The sequence below is a fragment of the Piliocolobus tephrosceles genome, chromosome 2 (assembly GCF_002776525.5).
Source record: "Piliocolobus tephrosceles isolate RC106 chromosome 2, ASM277652v3, whole genome shotgun sequence".
Lineage (NCBI taxonomy): Eukaryota > Metazoa > Chordata > Mammalia > Primates > Cercopithecidae > Piliocolobus > Piliocolobus tephrosceles.
The window spans coordinates 149,347,557-149,373,579 of NC_045435.1; the positions used below are offsets into that span (position 1 = coordinate 149,347,557).

General features: G+C 35.6%; 1 long non-coding RNA gene across 1 annotated transcript in view; it reads right to left on the reverse strand.

The window, feature by feature from the left end:
- LOC111539488 overlaps positions 1 to 23,997 on the reverse strand; it is a 152,252-nt gene extending 128,255 nt beyond the window's left edge. The window contains exons 1-3 of the long non-coding RNA XR_004228863.1: positions 23,960 to 23,997; positions 23,167 to 23,219; positions 21,467 to 21,543 (exon numbers count right to left, since the gene is read on the reverse strand). This is a non-coding gene — a long non-coding RNA (uncharacterized LOC111539488). The remainder of the gene's footprint in view (positions 1 to 21,466; positions 21,544 to 23,166; positions 23,220 to 23,959) is intronic.
- Between the last annotated feature and the right edge of the window lie 2,026 nt (positions 23,998 to 26,023).

Here is a 26,023-nt window from a genome sequence, read left to right on the forward strand (position 1 = left end):
ATATATAAAATTTCTTTTTAAAAGAGGGGCACCTACATTTTGGATTCTGAGATAGGCATGAACAAATATATGGATAGAAATTATTCCAAAAGAAGTAGACATTGATGTAAAATAACTTCAGTACATTTTAGGGAACAATGCTGGGGTAATGCGAATTTGGAATTTTGACTAATCAAAATAATTTGGCAATTTAAGTAAAAGATAAATGCAAATTTACCTATGAAAACAAATTTCCTTTTTTTTGAGTGCTTAAGGCAGCACTTCATAATCCTTTTCTACTGTTTCACCTCCTTCATGTCTTCACAGAAATGTTTCTTGCTCAATGAGTCCCACCTTGAAGATGCTATTTAAAATTTAAAATTAAAATATCTCACCCACATTTCTGATCCCCCTTACCTTGGTTTCTTTTTCCTTTTCTGCTTTACTTTTTTCATAATACTTTTTACTAAGTATTTAACTTATATAATATGTTTATTGCTCAGTCTTTCTCCCCACACAAGAAAATAAATACCTCAAGAAAGGGATGTTTCATTTGATTTGTTCAGTTGTGTATCCAAATATCTAGAACAGTGGCAGGTGCTTGAGGGACACACAGTAAATTAGGTGACTTTCAGTGAATTTTTATATTGTTTCATAAAATCAAAAATATATGAGTTTTAGTAAAAGCCACTTTATCAATATATAGAAATTGTATTTATGTATTATTTGACATCAATTCATGGTATTAATTTCAAGCAATTTTTAAATTTTACATAATCAATCAAAATATTTTCATATAAACTTTTGTTAATATAAATATGCATGAAACTTCTATACATTAGACTATAATACTATTTTGTTTACCAGTGTATAGACTTAAAGATATGCCTCTATGGGGAAACTGACTTTTACAAGAACAGGTTAACAAAACACAGAATTCTGAAAAAACTGAAAACATGGCTTCACTTTCTACCCAAAATTTTGAACCTGAAAACTCTGCCTTAAATCTGACATAAGAAAAATTTTGAAAGAAAACAATTGAAAGGCATTTTCATAATACATTGTTTTATACCCATTTCCTTGATGATCTAATCCATCTCCATTACCGATCTACTGCATCTATATTACTTATCCATTAAATTGCAACACCTGCTCCACATCTGTCTTGCTGGAATAACCTCAATGCTTTGTTATACATAGGACTATGAGTAAAACAAGTACTTTTTTTTTTTTACTTTTATTATTACACTTTTATTAAATTTTCCCAATGCCAACTTTTCTAGTCAGAGAAATGTGACCTTATTGTAAATTCTACTAGAAAGAGAGTTATCCTTGACCTAAGAATGCCTCTACTCTTCCAGGGAACATTGTAATCCTCAACCATGCAGTAATATTTGGAAAGAAAATTTAGTATCTGCCTTGGAGTTTAGGGATGAATTGCCTCATCCTCTCAATATCACATCTGGCTACTTGGGCTCACAATTTAGAATTACACGTGATTCCCCACTACCAATACTCAAGTAACCATACAATTCTAATACAATTTCATTTTGTAGCAGCCCATGATCTACCCATTATGCATAAAATATATGATGTAAAATTTGCACAACATATAATAGTACTAAAATTATAAAACTTTACTGACACTACTCCTCCTGACTACAGTGTGGATAAGGAAAATATAACAAGCAAAATAAATTACAAAAAGATGACCATTGTGGTTGTTGGTTAATGATGTAGCTCGTTACATGAGATGTAATGCCAGCTTCTAATAAAAGTGCATTTAGGGAAGGTATTGGGTCAAGTATTTTATGCTCCTCTTCCAGTCTCTAATGCGACTGCAAAAGGTTAGATGACAATGATCCTTCTAGACTACAGGAATTACCTCCTAAAAGATTTTCCCTTTCCAGTCCTGTCTTCTTTCTTTTCATCCTTCATGATACTAAAAAATTTTTTTTCCTAAAATCTTTTCATCCTAGCCAGACAGGGTGGTCACACCCTTAATCCCAGTACTTTGGGAGGCCAAGATGAGAGTATTACTTGAGGCCAGGAGTTCGCGACCAGCATGAGAAACATAGCAAGACCCCATATCTACAAAAATAAAATGAAAAATAATAAACCAGTGGAGTGTGATGGGATGCACTTGCAGTCTCAGCTACTCGGGAGGCTGAGTCAGAAGGATTGCTTGAGGCCTGGAAATCAAGACCAGCATGGTTTACATAGCAAGATGCCATCTCTCTCTAAAACAGATAAACACAAAATTTAACCCCTTTTCAGCTACCTACTATGTATATAATAAAATCCAAACACCTTAAGAAAGTACACAGAATGAGAGGTCCCAACTTGCTGTTCAGATCACCTCACTCTCTGCTTTCTCTCACCTTTTTCTGTGTGCCTCAGAAGAAAATGCTTTAGTGTTTGCAATGTTCATGATATTCCATTTGATTGAGATCTCTATGCCTGCATTGTCTATCCAGTGATTAACATGGAACCTGACACATACTAGATAGCAATCAGGAGATTCCAGATTCAAGATGGTTGGTTAAAACATTTAACCAGCACTCTCCCTTCCAAATCACAGAAAAAAAAAAAAATGACGGTAAAAATATGTTCATAGCAGCACTTAGGAATCTGTGACCCAATATATATTCAAGAGAAAGCCCTTGCCAATTTTGTTGATTTTCAATTTTTAAGAAAAATCTGTTTTTTGTTTTTGTTTTTGTTTTTGTTTTTTGCATGGACACAATAATGAACAGATTAGCAAACTCAAAGACCAAGCAAACCATTCTGTCAGAATGCATTGAGAAGGGTAAAGGTGTAGAAAGTGTGAAGAAACAGAAAAAATAAAGTATAGATTTAAAAGTTTCAATTTCAATTTCTATTTAATAGAGACTCTATAAAGACAGAATTAATAAGGCATAAGGTTGGAATAATGAAAGAATAATAAAAAAATTTCCCTGAGCTGAAAAAACAGATGCAAATCTTTAATCTGACAGGACTATCACCTCACCTCCCAAGCAGAAATGTTCGTAACCTGTGAAAATGCAGAACTTCAAATATAAAGAAAAAAATCACAAAATCTTCACAAAAATATGAAAAGAGTTATTTTCAGCTTCAAAAGCATGAAATTAGAATGAGAATACAAAAGTATCATCTGCAATCTGGATCCTAGAAGACAATGAAAAAATGTCTTCTTGCGTTCTGAGATTACATTATTTTGAACCAAGAATTCTATGTCCAGAAAAATTATCGATCATGGATAAGAATAAAGGAAAACATTCATGGGCATAAAAAGACTCTGATAGCTTAAAATCCACAAACTTTTTATACAAGAATTACTCAATTCAGTACTCAAATGAAGCAAATATATATATATATATATATATATGTATGTATATGTATATATGTGTGTGTGTGTACATATGCACATACACATGCAATAAAGAAAAAAGTGTAAGATTTAAAAAGTAGAAAAAACAGAAAGCCATTAAAATCTTGATTCTATTTAAATTATCATTATTTATTAAGTAACAGGCATTTAAGGCAACTGTATAATTCTTATTCTCTAGAAATAATTTTTTTAAATAGCAAATACATATGCATAAAAAAGGAGAATATTATATTACGTACTCCTTTATATCAATACACTGGTAAATCTAGAAATCAAGATTGCAGAATCCTGGATTCTAGGTTACAATGGGTCCATAATCTTAGATGTTAAAATAAATTATGCTTTTATTTCCACTCACCTCTAACTGAAATTTAGTATGGCCTTCAATTATGAATTTAGGTTACAAACACAGAGATATTAGCAATATTTGTGACCTTCATCAGTAACAGTCACAGAAATGTTGACAGATACTCCTCGACTTATGTTGGGATTATCTCCTGATAAACCCATCGTAAATTAAAAAGATCTTAAAGTCGAAAATGCATTTAATAAACCCAAGTGATTGAATATCATAGCTTAGTCTAAACTGTCTTAAATGTGCTCAAAACACTTACATTAGCCTACAGTTGATCAAAATCCTCTAATACAAGGCTTATTTTATAACAAAATGTTGAATATCTCATGGAATTTATTGAATACTGTACTGAAAGTGAAAAACAGAATGATTTTATAGGTACTCTAAGTACAGTTTCTACTGAATGTTTATTGTTTTCACACCATTGTAAAGTCGAAAAATCTTAAGTTGAACCATCTTAAATTGGGGACCATCTGTATGTCACTTTTCAGTTGGTGTATCTATGTGAAACTATCATTCATGACAGTCATTAGATCAGCCTATAGATTGCACATAATCTCCAAGTTTCTGTCTGCAGATGCCCCTGCAAATGATCTGACCACCCACCAGGCAAATGTGCCTACTTATCTACATTCTCATATTGGTGACCCAGCCCCTATTTTGCTCTCTAAAATTTTTATCTACCTGTATTCATCAATATGTGAAAGATGGTGAGTTTTTTTCATTACTTATTAAAGCTTTGCAGAAGACAGAAGAGAATTTTTAACTCTCCATAAGGCAGTACGGTATGTTATAATACAGATAACTGTTGAGCTAAAAGTATTAGCCTTGGAAGTTCAAACAAGTCACATGATTGAGATAACTGTTGAAGTATTATTTAAAGTAACTTATTATTCACAGATTGTGTGGTGATACAGGCCATACGTGTTGCAAGTTGCAGGAGTAGTAGTTTCTTTTCTTTGACTTGCTCTTCAATTCCCTTTTTGTACACTGTGTTATGAGGTAAAGGAGGCAAGCACACAGAATACATATTATTCAAGCAGGGTTTATACATTTTTATTCCATAAAATTACTGAGTATATTGAGACAGCATTGTGCGAAAATTGTGTATGTAAACAGAAAATACACACACACACACACACACACACACACATTTTTGTAGGAAGGCACGGAAAGTCATGTGACTCCACTCCCAAGTAGGATTTTTTTTTAATGATTCTAAGAAGAGGTCTTTATCAACTTCATCAACTTGATCAACTGCCAAAGAGTTCCACAGGGAAGAAACAAATCCCTAATCTAGATGAAGGACAAAGTAGATGTTTTCTGAAGATAAAAATTACCAAAACAAACTTAGGAAGTAGAAGAAAATTGAGATAGACCAATAATTATAGGATAAACTAAAGAAAAGAATAATCAAAGATTGGCATACAGGCATACACACAGGCACACACACACATACACTAATATCACCCTTACCACTACTCAAAGACTTGTAACAAAATGCTGCTACCAAACTTTCAAGGAACAAATTTCTTTGAGCACCCAGTAAAAGAAACAAAAGAAAGTTACCCAAGTCATTCTACAAGTCAAGCAGAATAAACCCTGATATTGAAGCCAAAAAAAGCATATGTACATAGGAAAACTGTTAAAATATTACATAAAAATATATACAAAATTCCCAAATGAAATAACAGCAAAGCGAATACACTTCTTCCATATAAAAAGAAGAGAGAGATACACAATTGAGAAGGTTTATAAATTGGTATATGGAAGTCAAGGCTTCAGTTTTCTCTATATTATAAGACATCATCAACCTCTGAGAGGGAAAGTTGGAGGAGATTCAGGGAAATCTGACTTTTGAGGGGAATGGAGACCATTTGAAATAATAGTGGCAGACAGTGGTAAGGTGACCTAGCCAGAGAAACTAGCAGGATTGCCAGGTAGTATTGAGTGTCTTAAAAGGTGGGACATAACTGCCCTATGGCAGGATTTCCTTCAACAGTGCTTGTCTGCTTAGTTACCCAGGGAATTCAGAGTTGTGGTTTTGCAGATGGGGCAAAAAAAAAAGACAGCGTCAAATGAAATAATAACTATATAAGCTGGAAAAGGAGAGAAGTGAAAAGCAGACAGGAAATGAAGAAAAAGGTCAATAATCTATAAATTCTGCTTTTGGAACAGAATGGTAAGAGTAGTTGATAAGTAGTTGATACGAATAATCAGAGTAGTTGATAAGAAAGGGTATTACATAATCACATTATGCAATACTATGTAGCAATTTAAAGAATGAAGTAGATCTATATGCACTAACATGTAAAATTCTCCAAGATAAACTGTTGAATAAAAAACCAAAACAGAAGTTAGCATGTGTGTGTGCGTGTGTGTGTGTGTGTCTCCTACCAAATTATGAAATTAGAAGGAAAAGGGCTTACAATTTTTATTTTACTTTCCTATGGTTTGAGATTTTTACACCTACTATACATTTTAATTTTAAGAATATTTTAAAAAGCTATTTTCATGTTGGAAAAATGGTATTCATAATTCCTTTATATGCAGATTCTACTGTTAACATTCTATTTGTTTTTATCCACTATTTTTTGATGCAAATTTTTTTCTTACAAAAGGGAATCACATTGTGCGTACTGTTTTTAATTAGCTTTTTTAACCATTTCCATGGCATTAAATATTTCTCTAGTATCATTTTTAATGGCTGAATAGAGCCTGGTTGTTAAATATTTATGCTTTATCCAGTTCTTGTTTCTACCAAAAACACTTACATAAAAATCTTGTAGCTATAATTTTGCAAACATCTAACACTATTTTCTTAGCATGAATCCCCTAAAGTAAAAATGTTGGTTTAAAGGTTTTATGCAAAATTTGGAGGCATTCAACAGATATGGCCAAACTGCCTTCCAGAAAGATTTTAAAAATTTACACTCTCAACAACAGCATACAACAGTGGCTCTTTCCATGCCATTTTGCCAACACTGAGAGTGTGATTTCTTTAAAATGTTGAAAATCTAGTTTCAGGATCATGTCGCTAAAACTAGATTTATCTTGAAGATAAGCATTTTTAAAATTCTAACTCTATATTAAATTATATTTGCAAACTCAAATACTGTAGTGATGACCTCAAAGCAGTCAGTTTGATTCTGTGGGATGAAGAAATCAGGGTAATATTTGTGTGCCTATCCAGACGTTTTCCTAAGCTTCTGTTCTTTGCCAAGCAGTTGCCCTAAAAGACTGAGGATTAGGTTTTCAAAGTCTCGTTCTAGCCTCCAATGAGTACAATTATTAAAATTTAAATATAGCTTTAAAAACTGCGCATTGGACCTTTGTGCCATTGAAGAAGGTCAAGTTCAAGCCCCTTATTTAAAAAGACCTCTCCCTAAGAGATCACAAAAGGAAACCTATTAACATTACATTTTTCCTTTTTCTTTTCTTCTTTGTTCATTTTAAAACACAGCTAATACGGACTGAAAGCTAAAATTGTAGAAAACAGTCATGGTTTATACTTGGTTGATGCAGCATCAAAATTGGGTGTGCTCCCACTGAATGAACTGGACATGATTATTAGTGGAAACCCTTGTTGAATTATCCATCTAAACAAAGCCTAGCTGTTTTGTTTTCTAAACAGAACTACTAGAAAGGACACATTAAATATTGCCATCTTGGGCATTTGGGGAAATTCAAAGTTTGGTATAGCTAAAGTTTGTTAGTTATTCCTGTAAAAGACAGTGGTAAGTTTTCAAATAGGAATGCTGTTTGAAATGCTTTAGCACTAAACTTCAAGACTATGAAATGGTCTAATTTAAAAAAATTATTTCTTTTGGAAAGACAAAAAGATATTTGCTGCTATTGCTACAGTTATGCTGTATATATGCAAATAAAAAATAATCTACTGAGAAAAAGATGAAGATGATGGTTGCAAATGGTTTTATTGTGTAAACACAGCCATACTCTTCAAATTAATTATGACAGTGTTAACTTTTATTGTTCATTCTCATGTAAAAATTTCAAAAATGCTACAATGCTGAAAAAGAGTAGCTGAGGGAGATCAAAGAGGATCAAAAACAATTGAAACCTCTGGTGTCTTAGCAGTTATCAAAGAAAATCACCTATCTCCCAAGACATTCAATACTTATTTATTTCACTAAAAACACACAGCTGAAGCCAAAAAAAGAAAAAAGATACCACAGTAAAACGCTATTTTTGTTCTGTAGTTTCACCCAGGATCTTTTCAAATGTGTAAAGAGCTGCTTATCTTATTTAAAAAATTATTACAGAACTCTAAAACTAAACTTTTACTTTTCCTACTAATTACCTATTTTTGTCATTGTTGAGCTCCAATTTATAAAAGGTCCATTTAGCCACATCTATTTCACTGTATTTCCAGCACAATTTTTTGCAATAGCCCTATCAAAATATTAAGTTGTTAGTTTCAGTTGAGTTACCACATAAGAGTGGTGCCATGTGATAAAGGAGGTGCCAGACCACATGGAAATTTACCAAAGGGGATGTGCTGAAACCTGGTTACAAATTTCCCAGAAGCCCTCACCCACCTCAAGGATATAAAAGTGTCGGGTTTGAGAGATGAAAGAGGAATTTCTGAGGAGGATCACTTAGAAAAGAACTGCTCTTGAGTCCAATTCCCAAGGGGGAGAGGGGACACTGCTACCTCCTGCACTATGAAGTCAGATTCATTTCTCAAAATCCTGTACTTGACATGACAAAATTTGCAGTGTAGAACAAAGACTGGTGAACTTCAACTGGAAATGACCAGAAAGTGCATATTTTAGCCATTGTGCACCACATATTTTCTGTTGGAGCTACTCAACTCTGTTATAGCATGGAAGCAGCTGTAGACAATACGTAAATAAGTGGACACGACTGTGTTTCAATAAACTTTATTGGACACTGAGAGGACACCAAAATTTGAATTTCATATAATTTCTAATATGCCATGAAACATTATTCTTCTATTTTTTTTTCAACCACTTAAAAATGTAAACATCATTCTTAGCTTCTGGACCATACAAAAACAGTCAGCGGGCAGGATTTGTTTGGCTTTCATAGTTTCCCAACTGTTAGTGTAGAATAGGGGCATCCAATCTTTTGACTTCCCTGGGACACACTGGAAAAAGAAGCATTGTTTTGGGCCACACATAAAATACACTAACACTACCAACAGCTGATGAGCTTAGAAAAATCACTAAAAAAAATCTCATAATGTTTTAAGAAACTTTAAAAATTTGTATTGAGCTGCATTCAAAGCTGTCCTGGGTGGCATGCAGCCCCAGAGCCGTCGGTTGGACGAGCTTGGTGTAGAACACAATTTAGTACTGAGTGGTTCAGATGTAACAATAACAGAAGTGTAAGGAAAAGAGATACATCACTGAGATCCCTTCACAGAAAAGTCAAAACTTAAATTGAATCTGAAGACAGTAAAATAATTTGGATGAAAGGAAAAAGGGGTATTTCCAGTCAGCAATAGCATGATGAGTTCAGTGTGGTATTTAATAATGAGATTATGCTGAGTAGAGCAGACAGCCCTTTTCCACCAGCTATTGGGTATCTGTTGAGTATATATGTATATGTATACACTCAACATGTAGTATTGCATATATATATATACACACACACACACACACACATAAACGTGTGTGACCATAAAGTAGGTAAAATGTAAATATTGCTTCTCCATCTCTCTCTTCTATTGTTGTAGAACTGCTTTTAGAAAAATATTGAACCTTTACCTTCTAGCCTTCATGACTCAAATTTTCTTCCAAAATTTTCTTCTCTGTACTTCTTTGATCTTTATTCTGGATTATTTCCTCAGATCTGTTTTCTGGTATCTAATTCTTATTCTTAATTGTGTCTAATCTCGTGTGTAACACTTCCATTGAGGTTTTAATATCAATGGCTTACATGGGTTATTCTAAAATTCTATTTTTTCCAAAATCTTCCTTTTCTAGTTTCATGCTGTCATTTTTTTCTTAAACAAATTAAACATACTTATTTCAAACCATATTTTAGATTTTTAAATTATCTTTAGTTTTTAGAGTGTTAATTTTCTGGGTTCATTGCCGATGAGGATTTGTTTCTTCGCTTTATAATTTTTGACAGTAAACTGACATTCAATAGCTTTTGACCTGAGAGACTCTCATGCTCAGGCTTATGAAAACTTCCCTGCAAAGTGGTTTTGCATTTGGCCCTGCCAAGCCCACAGGAGTGTTACCCATTTCATAACCATTTCTACATTCATTTCTTAGCTTCTGTACCATATAGGTAGTATGAATTTGGATCCCACAACTAAAAAGAGTGCAGGTTTGAGTCTGATAATTTATGAGTGATTATTTTCGTGGCCCCCTAGCATAACCAACTGGTCTTTGACACCTCCCTGGCCAATGATCGGTCTTTCATACCCTGTGTTGTCGAGGATGCAGGGTTCAGTTCTAGCTCCTTACCTTATCCAGGCCTGAAGCTTTCTTTCCTGTCCCAGTAATGGCATTACAACTTCAGTCCTGCCCTCAGGTCCAGGGTTTCGAATGTCTACAGACCATCACTTTCTGTGCTGGCACCAGGGAATTTTCCCTGTTTGAGTTTACCTATACATTTCATACATTTTTAAAACAATATTTTATCTAGGATTACTCGGAGGGTAAAAGGAGACTTGCCATTCACTTCCATCTGAGAAATTATCCAGAAGACCCAGTGGCTTTTATTTTCAAGGTGACAAGATAAACCCATGTGAGGACTAAGAGGGTGAAGATTTTAAATGTGGAAAGTAAGAAAGCAAAGATTTGAAAAAGGCAGAAAAATAAGATCCCATCAGAGAAACAGAGGACTGAGAGGTCTCTGTAGGTAGATGTTTTATATGTTTAACTTTTTATTTTGAAATAATTTTACATGTACAGAAGATTTGTAAAGATAGCAGCGAGCTCCCATATACCCTTCCCTCAGCTTCTTCTAACGTTAGCATCTTACATGACCAGGGTACAATGATCAAAAGTAAGAAATTAACATTGGTACAATATCATTACCTGAATTACAGACTTTATTCAGATTTTGCCACTTTTCCACTAATGTCCTTTTACTGTTCCTGGGTCCAATCTGGGATTCCACATTGTATTTAATTCTTCATCATCTTAGTCTCCTCCAATCTGGGAGAATTCCTTGTCTTTCATGACACTCTTGAGAAATATCTGTCAGGTATTTTGTAAAATACTCCTCAATTTGCATTTGTTTGGTTTTTTTCTCATGATCAGATCGAGGCTATGTATTCACGGGAAAGATACCCCAGAGGTGAGGTGCTCTTTTCTTTTCTTTCTTTTTTTGAGACGGAGTCTCGCTCTGTCGCCCAGGCTGGAGTGCAGTGGCTTGATCTGGGCTTACTGCAACCTCTGCCTCTGGGGTTCACGCCATTCTCCTGCCTCAGCCTCCCTGGTAGCTGGGATTAGAGGCAACCGCCACCACGCGCCGCTAAATTTTTTTGTGTTTTTAGCAGAGATGGGGTTTCATCGTGTTAGCCAGGATGGTCTTGATCTCCTGACCTCGTGATCTGCTCACCTCAGCCTCCTAAAGTGCTAGGATTACAGGCGTGAGCCACTGCACCCGGCTGAGGTGCCCTTTTCAGTGCATCATATTCCCGGTACCTGTTGTCAGTATGTCTTATTACTGGTGATGTTGACCTTGATCATTTGGTTAATGTTCTGTTTACCATGCTTTTTAATTATTGTAAAGGTTTGTTTTGTTTTGTTTTTGTTGTTGTTGTTGAGACAGAGTCTTGCTCTGTCGCCCAGGCTGGAGTGTAGTGGCACAATTTCGGTTCACTGCAACCTCTGCCTCCTGGGTTCAAGCAATTCTCCTGCCTCAGCCTCCCAAGTAGCTGGGATTACAGGTGCCCACCACCATGCCTGGCTAATTTTTTGTATTTGTAGTAGAGATGGGGCTTCACCATGGTGGCCAGGCTGGTCTTGAACTCCTGACCTCGTGATCCGCCCACCTCGGCCTTCCAAAGTGCTAGGATTACAGATGTAAGCCACTGCACCTAGCCCCAAATAACCATTTTCTCCCAAAACATTGTCCATTAATTTATGCATACATAGGCAGATCCTCCCTGCAGCAATGTTTCACCAGTGTTCTAATGTTCTCACAATGATTTTCTATTTCCTCCTTTTCTTTGACATTATTTGGAATTATTCTGTAAGAAGTTGTCCTTTCTCTACCATTTACTTTTATTCAATCATTTATTTATATCAGTATGGACTAAATTGTGTTTATTTTATTCTGCTTCATAATTCAATGTTTTATTTTGTCTTCGAAATTGTTCTAGCTTTGGCCATTGGAAGCTCTTTTAGGTTGGCTTCTGTGTCCTCTCAATGTGCTCCCACCCTTTTCTTGAGTACTTACTTTGGTACCATGACATCCTCCAAGCTCATCTTCTTTTAGCCCTGCCCCAGTCCTAGACAAATCACTTTTCCAAGAAGCTCTATAATTGTATTAAACCACAGTGGTAGATAGTTTGAACCCTCTCCTTTCATTCAGGGAATGAGAACAGAGTCAGAAAAGCAGCTAAGGAACTTTAGGTAAGTCCAACATTCAGAGACTAAGTAGAGAAGGGGTTGGGAGCCAATAAAGGAAAAGAGAAGGAACCACCAAAGAAATGGGAGCAAACTCAGAGCATGGTATCAGAGAAGCTGAGAAGACATCCTCAGCTCTAACTTCAGGGTCCCCCATCATTTCCTACCTGATCCCTGCCACCTTTATCTATTCCCTCTCCAGGAAAACAGGAATTTTCCAGGCAGCTATCCTTACTGTCCTGGCCTAACCACATCCCTAACTCTGCTGGAACTGCAGTAAACATAGCCACAACCAGCAAATTCAGCCCTAAGGACTTTAGACCTTCATCTCACAAGCTGAAATGTTTTCCCCTCCTCTCTGTTAACAAACCTCTCTCCTAACCAAACATCACTCATCTTTCCAAAGCCAGGCAAGTCACAACTTTTCTTGAACCTTTTTCCAAACGCTCAGCCTACATTTATCCACTGTTTTTTAATAAATATCATGGTTCTTATCTCTTCAGTCGTTTCAGTACTTGCATTATATTCTCTAAAAATTTTTTGTTTCATATAATTTATTACCCAACAATACTGTAGTTCCTTTAGGTGAGAGCCCATACTTTATGCTGTCTGGTATGCATAGTAGTTAGTAATATTTAACTAGTAATAGACATTTAGTAAATATATGTCGGTTTAACATTTATATCAACAAATCAACCACTATAGATCGTCATCAAAGAAATAGTTGAAAACTGGGAAGATTCCAGCAGCTATCTTATCTATTCAGGAATGTTAAAAAGTACTCCTTAAGAAACAAAGTTGGAATAGCTATCAAATTCCTTATGGCCTTACTCATATTACAAGAAAACGTAACCCTGAGCCACAGCAATTCTTATTTCTCATCAGAAAATAATTTGTCAGGATATTTATGGCTTATCTCTTAATAAAGCAAGTCATTATGGTATTTTACACAACCCTTTCTTCCTTTGTTTTAGAACAACTATCTAATTTTCTATTTTCAAAATCAACTACTTGTTATGGAATAACTAATATGTAAAGCTATTAAATATTCAAAGGACAAATGGAAGCATATTAATGGAATTCATTTTTTAATGGTGAATGATTATTTTCCATATTAAAAACATAATGCTTGTTTGTTGAACGGTCAAGAAAATACGTATGAAAAAAAAATGTATTTCATAATCCCATACCCCAAATCAGAGACCATTAACATTTCATTGTATAATATACCATATGTACATATATGGGGGTGGTGTATGAGATGATTTTATGCAAATTATTTTGTAACTTACCTTTTTCACTTAATGTTTAATATTTTCTCACATTACGAAATAAGTTTCTACATTATCACTTTGTGGTAGTGAATGGAATGTCAGATTGAATGTATCTTCATTTACTAAACTTCCAATATGTGCCACACTGTGATAAACATTCTTATGCTAAATTGAGAGCAAAACTGGGAACATAACCATAATTATTTCATTAGTATAAATTTATAAAAGTAAATCTCTCTGTATGAATAGCTTTATACAGCTTAAGGGTTTTTGTGTTTTGTTTTTTAATGACCAGTGCCCACCTGCCCATCAGAAAGGTTGTGCCAATTTACCATTATTAAGAGTTAAAGCAACTTTCAGATACTATATCATTTCATATTTCTAAAAACACCATATATCTTTCTGAAGAGTCTCTATAAAGATGATGAAGTAATGCTACATTTTCTTTTATCTACTATGGGAGTGTCCTTTTTCCCTTCAACTGTTATAAATTTTTAAGTATTTTGCTTCCTAATATAAAAAATGCAAAACAACACACATTATTTAGCATGAGTAGCAAAGAAAGCACAAGGTCATCTGAGCAATATGGTCCAAGAGAACATGGCTGCAGCTAAGGAACAATAATAAAATTGATTAATCAAGCTCCTAATTGTAAATATCTTATCAAGAAAAATTATTTTAAAGTAAGTTTTTCTGCTTTCTTTGGTATTATTAGTGTATTTGCATGAAAGATAATATTTTGCACTTTTATTTGAGATTTACCATTTTTTCTTATAAAAGAGAATCAAGCTTAGCCAACACCTGCAAGTGCACAAACGCATCATGGAAAGATAGCTGACACATTTGAAGTAAGAAATAATGATGTTTCCCAGTAGAAATGTGATCATTAGTTATTTATTTGTATTTATATTCATTTATACACTAACCTTTACACAAAAAATTTTAGACAGCAAATTTATATTTTAAATAACAGAATAACAAAATAATTGGTTAAACTTATTATTTTAAACAAACCAATAATTCCAAGACAAAGAGAAATACAAATATGTCAATATGATAGCTCTGCTTGAATTTAAAATTTGATTCCATGAATTGTCTGCTCCTATTTGAGCCATAGGTCTTCACTGCTAAGAAACATATCAAACTTAACTTAATAAAAAACATTAAAATGACAATTGAATAATTTTCAATTATTAATACTTATTGCAAGAGAAAAATGTACACAAGTACTTAAAAGAAACAAATGGTTAATATATAAACTTTTCCATTTCTATAGATAAAAGTCAGAAGAGCAGTGTTGGACTAAGATTACTTTTGAACAACTTTTGAAACATTTGATCAGGCTGCAGTTAAAAACCAGCCCACTTTCCCCTTCAAAGATCTGAAAGGCAGAGGATAAAATCAACATTTTCCTTTCTACTCGCCCAGCATCAATCATGGGTGACAATCTCTACAAGATTGCTTTAAGTTGAACAATCTTTTAAACTAATATCATAATTTTAAAGAGAGATGAAGTTGGCATCTAAGAAAAAAAGAAACACTTTATTGATCCCTAAAGAGACGTTAAGAAAGCCAAAGATCACATAAGCAGTCTGTTTGGCAGTGGCAACAACATAAGGAAAAGCTATTACTAAACATGACAGGGCCTACCAGGATGCAGAGATCTGCACATACAATCCCATTTTGCTATTTGTAATATTATTTATATTTCCTGCAAATTGGATAATACACATTTGGTAAGTCAAACAAAGTTGCTTCTAAAACAAAGAAATACTGGGCAAAAGAACTGATAAGTGATTAGCAAAGTCGGGTCTACTCCCATCAAGCACACAAAATATTTATAAGACATGTACTGTGTGAGATTGCTAGAGTGGCTACAGGATCGCTGAGCAAGACTCATGCTTCTCGAAAAATGCCTCCCAGTTTAAATGCTAAGAGAGTGTCTCTGTAAATGCATGTTACACTTTGGAAGCTCCTAATATTGTGGAGTAAAAATACACACATCTGCATGCGAAATGCTTTATTCTCTCATTTTAATTTTCCAAATTATAAAACGTATTTTTTATTGGTATGAGTTGTCTCTATGATTTGAGCAAATTACCTGTTTTTCTAGCTTACATGTTTGGAAGAGTGTTTTTTTGGTAGACTAAGAGTATGAATTGAAAAAATGAAATATTATTTTCCAGGAACCATAGTCATTACAAACTTTTGGAGGAAGAAAAAAATTCATGTAAATTGGTACTGTGCAACTCAGTAATTCTGAGAACATTAGTTCCTTCTTAGTAGAGAATGAATTTTGTGTGTGTAAGGATGTGACGAAATACGGTCTTACTGAGAACTTAAAATTAAACTCCAAAAGCAGCTTCACTTATACCCAGTGAATGCCTAAGTAGTCCATCTTTTACTGCATCTCATAGTGTGCAATAATGTCATATTTTGATTAATGTGTTTCTTCTTTCTTTGTTTTTGTTTCTGGTCTTATAGAAGTATGGGACATCTCCTATGTCTTTTAAATCTCTGATCAGTAAGCACTTTCCTTTTCTGACTGTATACAGGAGAGAGGAAATACTTTAGAAAGGACCCCAGACTCTTGCTTCTCAGAGACCAGCAGTATGACATCATTTAGTAACTTTTTATAAAATCAGATTAATAGGCCCCTCCCCAAACATACTGAATCTCAACCTACTTTAAACAAGATCCCCAAGAGATGCAAACACAAATCCAAGTTTAAGAAGCACTGTCTTGAAGCACCTTTACTCCTCCCAGTTCTGGTATTTCCCTCCCAACCCCACCCACCCCCGATTATTCTTCCATTTAGAAAGAGAGGCAACTATGTGAACAATGGCCCATTTGCAAATAGACATGAAATAAAGGTAATTACATTAATCTACTCTCTGTTTATGATCTCCTTCATCATCTAGAAACATCCACCCTCAGGGTGGAGGGGATTTGAACTATTACAGAAAGACTATAAAGAAAAGGAGAAAGAGAAAGTTAATGCTCAACCTATAACATCCTAAGTGGAATGTTTTATGCTGTGAAAAGATAAAAGATTTTAAAATCCAAGTTTATTAAGAGAAATAATGTCTCTATCATCCCTTCCTTTCCCCCTTTTACGATATCACAAAGCAAGCGAATGTAGGACACAGGGTTTTTCATAGACCCCAGAAGATATCCATTCTACCTATTATGCAGGCCATGTTTTTTCTTAGTTTTATTTTGAAATAATTTTATATTTACAGAAAAGTTGTATAGATAGTAGAGTTCCTGTATATCCTTCACCCAACTCTGCCTAATGTTTATATTTTCTATAACCATGCTATCAAGTTGGAGATTAAAAGCTTCACATTAGTACTATACTCAGACTGTATTCTCATATCCGTTTTCCTACTGTCCTTTTCTTTTCAGCCCAACTTATGAAACCGTATTAAATTTAGTGCATTAATGTCCTCCAAGTTGTGATTGTTTCTTGTTCTCTCCTCGCCTTTCAGGACCTTAACTGTTCTGAAGAGAATTGGTTAGGTATTTTATAGACTGTCCCCATTTTGAGTTTGTTTAATGTTTTTTCATGATTAGACTATCCTTATAGCTTTGGTGGGAGAAAACAAGAGAGGTGATGTTAGGTCATGAATGTTTATCCTTGATGTATAAGAATAAACTCCAGAGGAAATAAAAAGCTTCTCCTTCTGGACCCCAGAGATGGCAGGGAGAGAAAAGAGGCAGAAATAGGGCAAGTAAATAAGATGATCTCAGGGTTTCAGTTTTTATTCGCCTCTGCACACACATCTTTTTGGGGCTGACCCTTATGGGAAGGGCAGCTTAGTAACAGCTAGGTATGTATAGGGTTATCACAGGTCATCGGGTTAGTGGCTCACTTTCTCAGATGCGGGTTCTGGGTGGTTGTGTGCTGGTAAATGTTTAATAGCTGGCTGGGGGGTGGGGAGGTAAGGGAGGGTGGAATGCTGATTTGTAATATTTGCCAATTTCCAAGACATAAGTACTTCTATCATGGCTGATTTCAAGCTACCAAAGTGATGTCACTGAATGCAGAGTTGGGAAGAGCTGTGTGGTGGTACACCATTAAATATCATTATGTGGTATTTCCACCACACACATATGAAGGCATAGATAGTAGTAAAGTGTAAAACAATAAATAGGAAGTGATGAGTTGGAGACATTAATTCTTTATTTTTAATATAATATATTTGATTATAAGTTTATATTGTTTAATTTTCAACAATGGCCATGTTTAAAAACTGGCTCACAAAATTCCTGAAAATTTAAGAATCAGCTAAGGTATAAGCTGCCTCCAATATTCCACTGCTTCTAGAAGACTGACCATTTGGCTCAGCACAACATTCCATGTGACTCAGGAGGTACAGAGATGACAGCAGAAGGTGGGTAGATATATGGGACTTAGAAAGCATCTGTCTCATCATGACCTTTGTGTGGGAAGCAGGATCCACCAGGCTTCTTACTTCCCCACTGAGAGTGTTGGTGGACTGGCAGAGGTCTAGGGGAAAAGAGGTCATGGGGCCTTTTTGATGCTTGGGGAAACCTTCAGAACTATGGCAGTAGTGGTAAGAGCAAGCACACAACATCCCAAAAGATCAGTTGGCTTCTAGTTATATTTCAGTGGTCCCAATTCCAGGGGAAAAGATAAACTGAGCCTCTCCATAGTAGAAACTATTGATTATTTAGAGGATAGTGCATGATCCCAGGGTGTCACAAGATTATAATAAGTCCCCACTCATGTACGCAGATCTATGTTGGTAATGAGATGGAAGAGGAAGATAGAGAATCTAAGAAAGACTGTGCATTTTCCTATAAGAGACCATGTCATCTATAACAATGTCACTCGAGGTGTGGTCCAAGGAACAGTCTGTGCAGTCCACAAACTGTTCCTGTTCGGGGGTGATATAAATACAGATGAAAGTTCATGTTTAGAAACGTATATCATAAATTGACATTGCCATGACATCCTAGTATGTGATCAGTGGACTGATCTTGTTAAACAGGATATAACCAGTTCAGGTGTGTGGAACTGGCATGGTGAGTTGCTTGTGGCAAAAGCTGAATACTGGTCATGCGCAATAGAATTATGTATTTGGTACATGATTGGAAAAATCAATCAGTTTGAGGAGCATTAATCTAAAATAATTTTTAAATAATCACTTTTGGATATGAAATAAACTCTGAATAGTTTGAATCGGAGGTTCTTAAAGTGTGGCCTGTGGACTAAAAATGTCGGCATCACCTGGGAACTCATTAGAAATGCAAATTCTAGGGCTCCACCTCAGATGTGCTGAATCAGAAACCTTGAGGGCAGACCCAGTAATCTGTGTTTTAACAAGCCCTCCAGGTGACTGATACATGTTTGCATGTTTGATTTTAAGAACTACTGGCTTCAATGTTGAAAGTGAAAGAAATACATTCAAGCTAGAGGAGAATGAAACACTATAATTAAGTGTCAATTATCCCTGCTAGACTGCAGAGCTGGAAACCATGAAGAGGATCAGACCAGGCAGAAAAAAGAAAGACAACTAAACTTTCTTTGTACACTATATTTGAATGACATGCAAGTGGATGAGGCCAAGATCTAGAGTTGAACACTTATAGTGGATGATCATTTTGGATTTTTCTCTACAAGCTTACTACTACAAGCTTACTACTTGCAGCTCCACATTCTTTTTCTCTCTGTCTCTCTTTTATTTTATTTTATTTTATTTTATTTTATTTTGTGGTATCGATGGAGTTTCACTCTTGTTGCCCAAGCTAGAGTTCAATGGCGTGATCTCAGCTCACCGCTACCTCCGCCTCCCGGGTTCAAGCGATTCTCCTGCCTCAGCGTCCTGAGCAGCTGGGATGACAGGCATGCACCACCACCAGGCTAATTTTGTATTTTTAGTAGAGACGGGATTTCCCCATGTTGGTTAGGCTGGTCTTGAACTCCTGACCTCAGGTTATCCACCCGTGTCGGCCTCCCAAAGTACTAGGATTACAGGTGTGAGCCACCACATCTGGCAAGTTCCACATTTCTAAGCATAACCCACTTTCCAAACCATATCAGCCTGGAAGGGTCACAGTACTGGCAACAGAAGAGTACTTCTCTAGCTTTATTCTTACCATACAATTGCTGGCTTGCTGGCTTTTCTCACATTCCCTACAAATACTACTACTATTAACAGTTGAATTAATAGTTCAATTACCCTCTTGGCTAATTTGTGTCAGCCATCTTTCTCCCTCTCTGCCTGGGTTGCTCTCCATTCCTAGGTTGCCTCCTTCCCAGGCAAGGTTGATCTGGTTTTAGTTTAGTACCTGATCAACCTGGATATTAGCCATATTACAGCCCAGAGAAAATTATTTCTGCTCTCTATTTTGCTCCATTATTTACCAAGGGATGCCACAGGATCTTTTAAGACAAACTCTAATGTGCATACAAATCACTCAGGGCTCTTGTCAACGTGCAGATTCTGATTCAGTAGGTCTAGGATGCCTGAATATCTGCATTTCTAACAAGCTCCCAGGTGAAGCCTATGCTGCTAGTTTCTGGACAATATTTTGAGAAGTGACGTTGAGAGCAGTGATTTTTTCTATTTTTATTATGCCTTCTCCCCAGGTCTTGAACACAGGTGAAAGGGCAGTCTTAAGGTGATCAATTGTCCTGGTTTGACAAGGATTGTCCTGGAAATCCTACATTGTGGGATTTCCCCAACTCTTGGGCAAACCAGGATGATTGGTCATCCTAGCTGTCTGGATTGGTCATGCTCGCAATCTGAACAGCTCACCTCCTGCCTCTCCCCTCCATTTCCTTCCCAGCTGACCCATGATATCTCTGTCTTGACTCTTTCCCCTTTAGGATAAATGTTTCCCTGAGGCTCTTCGTATTTCCTCCATGTAATGTGCTCTCCTTTGGCAGATTTGTGTCCACCAGCCCTGACGACATAGGTGTGTTTGTAGCCAGTGCAGTTGGCTTAGTCCTTGGCATAGGCTTAGCTGCCTACTTTAAACCAGTTTGGAAGGTTCCATTTAATGTTTCCTCACAGTTGGTCAGGACTAAAGGCTCACTTACTCCTCTGTCTGCAGAAAGGTTGGGGCCATATTTGAGTCTGCTCTCATTTTTGTTTTCACATAAACATTCTCATCCTGCCTGGTCTCTGCAGACCAAGTGAGTTCCCCCAGTGCCTGGAAGCAATGCTTGTTCTGCTTTATCTCTTAGGTAAGTATGGGGATATTATTTGGAAATAGGAAAAAGCAAAATTTTCATCTCTGGAGCTTGGCAAATACAGTGTGTTTTCCAGTACTTCTAATTGTCCTTTTAATGCTAAAAGTCATAGACATTGTAGGTACAACCTCCCACCTCATCATCCTAGAAATACGGCTGTGATTATGTCCACCCACAGTTGAAAATCTTCATTAGCACTGAACTTACAGAAAAATAATTTCCAAACTCCTCACCTTAATACAAAGTCATGGTTCTCAAAACTTTGCTATGCATCAGATGACCTAGAGAGAATCAGATTGCTGGGTCCCACCCTGAGTTTCAAATTCATAATTATTTTGCATTTCTAACAAGTTAACCGCTGATATTGACACTGCTGGTCAACAGATCACACTGTGAGAACCACAGACCCATTCCAGCTAGCCACATTCACATCCCTAACATCCAGTTCTAGTGCATGCTTCCAGAAAGAACCCCTTATTCTCTGCTCATATTGTGTGCTTTCCTACTCCATACCTTTGTTCAATTCATTTACTCACTCATAAACTCATTCATTCAACCAATAACTAATTATTTCACCAAACATTTTTTAAATACCAAAATGACTGGCTCTGTTAAGTGCCATCATGAAATTTATGGTACAAGGGAGAAAAGGAAAAACGATACCCTTTTCATTTGCAGAGTGTTTCTTGGTTTCCAAAGAGCTTCCACATCCAAGCTCCCATTTGATCTTCTCCACAGTCCTGAAAGACCAACAGGACAGGGATTATTCTACATCTCTCACAAGTGAAGAAGCTGAAGGCTAGAGGGGGGATGTGGTTCATCCAAGGTAATGCCAACCTATCTTTCCAATCCTGGGACAATGGTTTTTCTCTCAATTATACTACAGGTGTCCCTCCCCTTGGCATGTGCAGGGGACTGGTTCCAGGCCACCCCACAGCATACCAAAATCCTGGTATACTCAAGTGGACCCTGCTGAATCCACATACAGGAAAAGTCGGTCCTCGCTATACATGGCTTTTTGTATCCAGCAAATACCATATTTTTGATCCACTTCTGGATGACAAGAATCCACTATACGTGGACCCACACAGTTCAAACTTGTGTTGTTCAAGGGTCAACTGTGCTTCAGTCATGACTCATTGTATTTCCTCTCTCCTTGCTTTCCAAACTATACCCATTCTTTAAAGCCCAAACACTACCTATTCCATGAAACCTTCCCTGGTAACCCCAGTTAAAATGATTTTTCCTGCTTAAAACTAGGACAGTGCTTTATTTTGTCTCTCTAATGGCATTAAAAAAAAATCTCCCTTTCTAGATGCTAATGTCCTTGAGAACAGAACAATATCTGACTCTTCTTTGTGTCTCTGATAGCAATCAGTTCTTAGTTCATAGTAGAAATTTGATAAAGCACTAAGAAATGAAGGATGAAGAGATGAGAATTTTGCCTGTTTTTAAATTTACTCATAAGATAATCAATGAAGGATATATGTAAAAATAAAAGTAGGGCTGTCTGTTATCTTTTTTCTTTTTACCTCCATAAATAGGGGTGGGAAGGACTAGCATTAATTGCTTGCTGGGTGCCAGGTGTTTCATGTTACAACATTTTTGCTCTCACAACCTAATAGACAAATAATAGATAAATACAACTGTTCTCATTTTCAAGCAGAGGTAGTGAAGCTCAGAATTGTTTAGAAATTTGCCCCAAGTTCAGACACTGAACTCACGTTAGAGAGGGAACCAAATCCAATTCCGTTTAAACTCATGTGGCAAAATGAACACACGAAATTGCTTCTAATTATACTATGATAATAAGAAATGATCCAGTATTTTCCTACATAAAAAAGCAATTCATATGCGTCAGTAATCTTGAGGTCTTTTGGTAACATTTTTTCTATTTTACTGCTTTTTATTGATTGACTACTTGTTGGTTGAATCCTTTGATCCACTTTTTCAAGAAGGAAAATGAATTTCACTACTACCAGACTCTGGTTCTTCATGTGACCAGTTATTTATGGTCGTGAAATGCTGTCCTGAGACTTAGATGGTAAATCTGTCTTAATAAGTACTATCGTGTCATAACAGAACTTTCCTGTTAAAAAACAGTGTGGAAGGTTTGGGGTAAATCCTGGAATGGGTCGCGGGAGGCATAAATCCAGAAATGCATTCATGAATAAGCCTGAGAGGAATAATAACTCCAGCAAAAATGAAAAACTCAAACATTAAAGCAATGTGTTAAATATTTACCATATGATAGAGCTGAGAATTATTAGGAAGTTTAACCAAAGGACTTTGCCAATGAATGTCAGATGGACTTAATTGAGGCAATTAAAATACAGATAGTATTAGTGAAATGGTGGACTTACCTACAAGGATTCACATGTGGGTTCTGCAGCTAACTTCTTACAAGAGCAGAGGCCTGCAATATCATGAAAACCAAACAGACACATTAAAGGGGATTGTTCTCACAAATGTATGAAATGCCAATTTGTATCCTTCCTCTTACAGGGACTGAAATATCCTCCCTGGTAAAATCCTGTCAGTTTCATTGGTAGGGTTTGTTACAAAGGTCTTATATCACTAGCCATTAAGATAGCTAACCATAAGCCTTGGTAACCTAATAGATATATATATATTCAATGTTAATGAAACAACTTCAAGTAATGAGGGAGTTCAACCAAAAGCTTCCAAATTGTTTTGGATCTGCCAGGTGGAACAAAAAGTTTTAAAGCACATCCTAGTCTCTCTGGGGCACTTAATTCAGAAAAATCCCTTCATAACAACTCTTCTATTTTTTTAAAAAAACTTTCTATTGTTATTTACCCTGTCAGGTAAAAAGTCATGCATCAAGAGACAGGTGGAATTGGTGACATTGATAGATATTTTCTCTAATTCAGTATTGATAATGTTAATGTAACATTGCTTTCAATAGACAGTTTCAATCACGCATGTATGTATGTTTAGAGATGTGACACAAGCAGGGAACCTGAGCTTACTGAAAGTTAAAGAATACATCAGATATTTGATTTTTGTCACTGCCTCTGGGAAAGAATTCAGAAGCAACCCTTCAGCCAATGGCAGGTAGGTTCCTAGAAACTTCAGTATTGGGGAATTCATAGTAAGGATGAATAAAGATCCACATACAGAAACGAAACTTACTAATAGATGTGCCCATCTGAGGACCAGCTGGAGGGAACTGTTTTTTGCCTGGTCACCGAGGGACTCTGAAACAATAAGCTTTGGTAGTAAAATAACAATAACAACAAAATAGCTTATGCTTGCATATTTTCCAAGTAACAAATAGTGTTCTAAATAATTTAATCCTTACAATCACATTATTAAGTAGTTACTACAATTATCTTCATTTTGCAGGATAACTTAGAAACTTAGAGACAAAAGGTCAATAACTTGTCCCTGGTCACACATCTAATAAGAGATGACACAGGCAGTCCGAGCCCATGTTCTGATCCAATACATGCTACTACTTTTTCATAGTTGTTTTTTAATATAGGCAACCAACACACATTACTAAAAATGTGAGAAAATGAGAAAAGAAAGTACTGTGCTACTAACCTCACTTAACTGTCATTAACCTTTTGGGATATTTCCTTTTGATCATATTTATATGCATACATCATATCAGAAGTATTTGCCATGTTGCTAAAAGGGTTCAGAATGTTCATTTTTTAATACCTGCAAAATATCACTCAGACCATGTATACTGCACTTATTTAGCAAATGTTAGCTATTTAGGTTGCTTCCAAAAGCCTAAATAAAGCAGGGTAAAGTGCATGTGGAGCCACGCAACCTGGTTCAAATCCTTGCCTCGCTATGCACTAGCTATATAATCTTGAGCAAGTTACTTGACTTCTCAATGTTTCAGTTTTCTTATCTGTAAAACGAAGATAGTAATGTTAACTAGCACCATAGATTGTTGTGAGGATTAACCTGCATTAATTGAAATAAAGTATTTAAACATTGTCTGTAGATAGTTATTACTATAAGTAAGTCTGTAGTATCTTCATACATGAGGCATGTGCATCTAAAAACTTCCTTCCTATGGCACATTCCCAGAGATAAAATTACTGGGTTAAAAGACATAAATAATTTTTGTTCAAATAATGAATTCACATTGTCAAAATATTTCCAAAATGTGGTATATAGGTTTACATGTCACCAGTTACATGACAGAAATCATTTTCCAATACACCTTTTCTGACTTTGTTAGGTATTAACATCAAACTTTCTACTGCTCATAAGTATGTTCCTCAACAATTTCTAATCTGCTCTTATATCTACCTATTGAGTTTTTAATTTCAGTTAATTTTTCAGTTCTGGAATTTCCACTTGATTCTTTATCACAGTTAATAGTAATCTGCTGAAATTTTCTATCTCCTTATATAATTTTTAAAAGATATCATAGATATTTTAAAATTTATTACTCCTATATCTGGATCTCCTCTAGCTCTGTTTTCAGTCATTTTATCTTGTCTTCTAGTATGCCTGGTAATTTTATTGACTGCCAGACATTGTGTATGAAAAATTGTAGAGATAATTTGGACCTCTGGAAGATCATCTCTTCTTTAAGTGATGTTTTACTTTAGTTTCTGACAGGCAGTTAGGATCTCTTTTAAATTCTTTGCTCTCAAGCCCTCTCCACTGTGGAGCTCTCCAGTGCTTTTAGACAAATGTTTGGTAGATTTTATTCAATTTTTCTATTTGTTCTACTTGTCCTTATAGGATGAGCTGATCTAAATGTAACAGCTGAAAGTGTAAGTCCTTGACATCAATTTTTAAATGATTAAACCTAAATATAACACATTTTTTGTTCTATTATATATTCATTGGATTATTATTAAGGCTGGATTTTTATGTGCTTGCAAATTTGTTATATTTCATATTTTATGAAATGTGATTTCATTCTTATCTCATATATTAGGTATGAGTTTGTATGAGCTCTTGCGAAATAATCATATCAACCCTTTATTATTATGTTCAAATAATTGCAATTGCACCTAGGCAACTGTTTGCTTGTTACACTGTTGTTTTAACACAATCCAGTGTTTAATACAATCAAATCTATTTTACTGTTCACTTAGCAATTTTGTTACAATGTTTTAAGCCTATAAAATAAAGTCTCATTAGACTTCCTAAGGTTTGAGTTTGTGTAATGCATTTTATGTATATAATGAGTGTAAAAGCCAATTTTTTTCCAAACTGTTA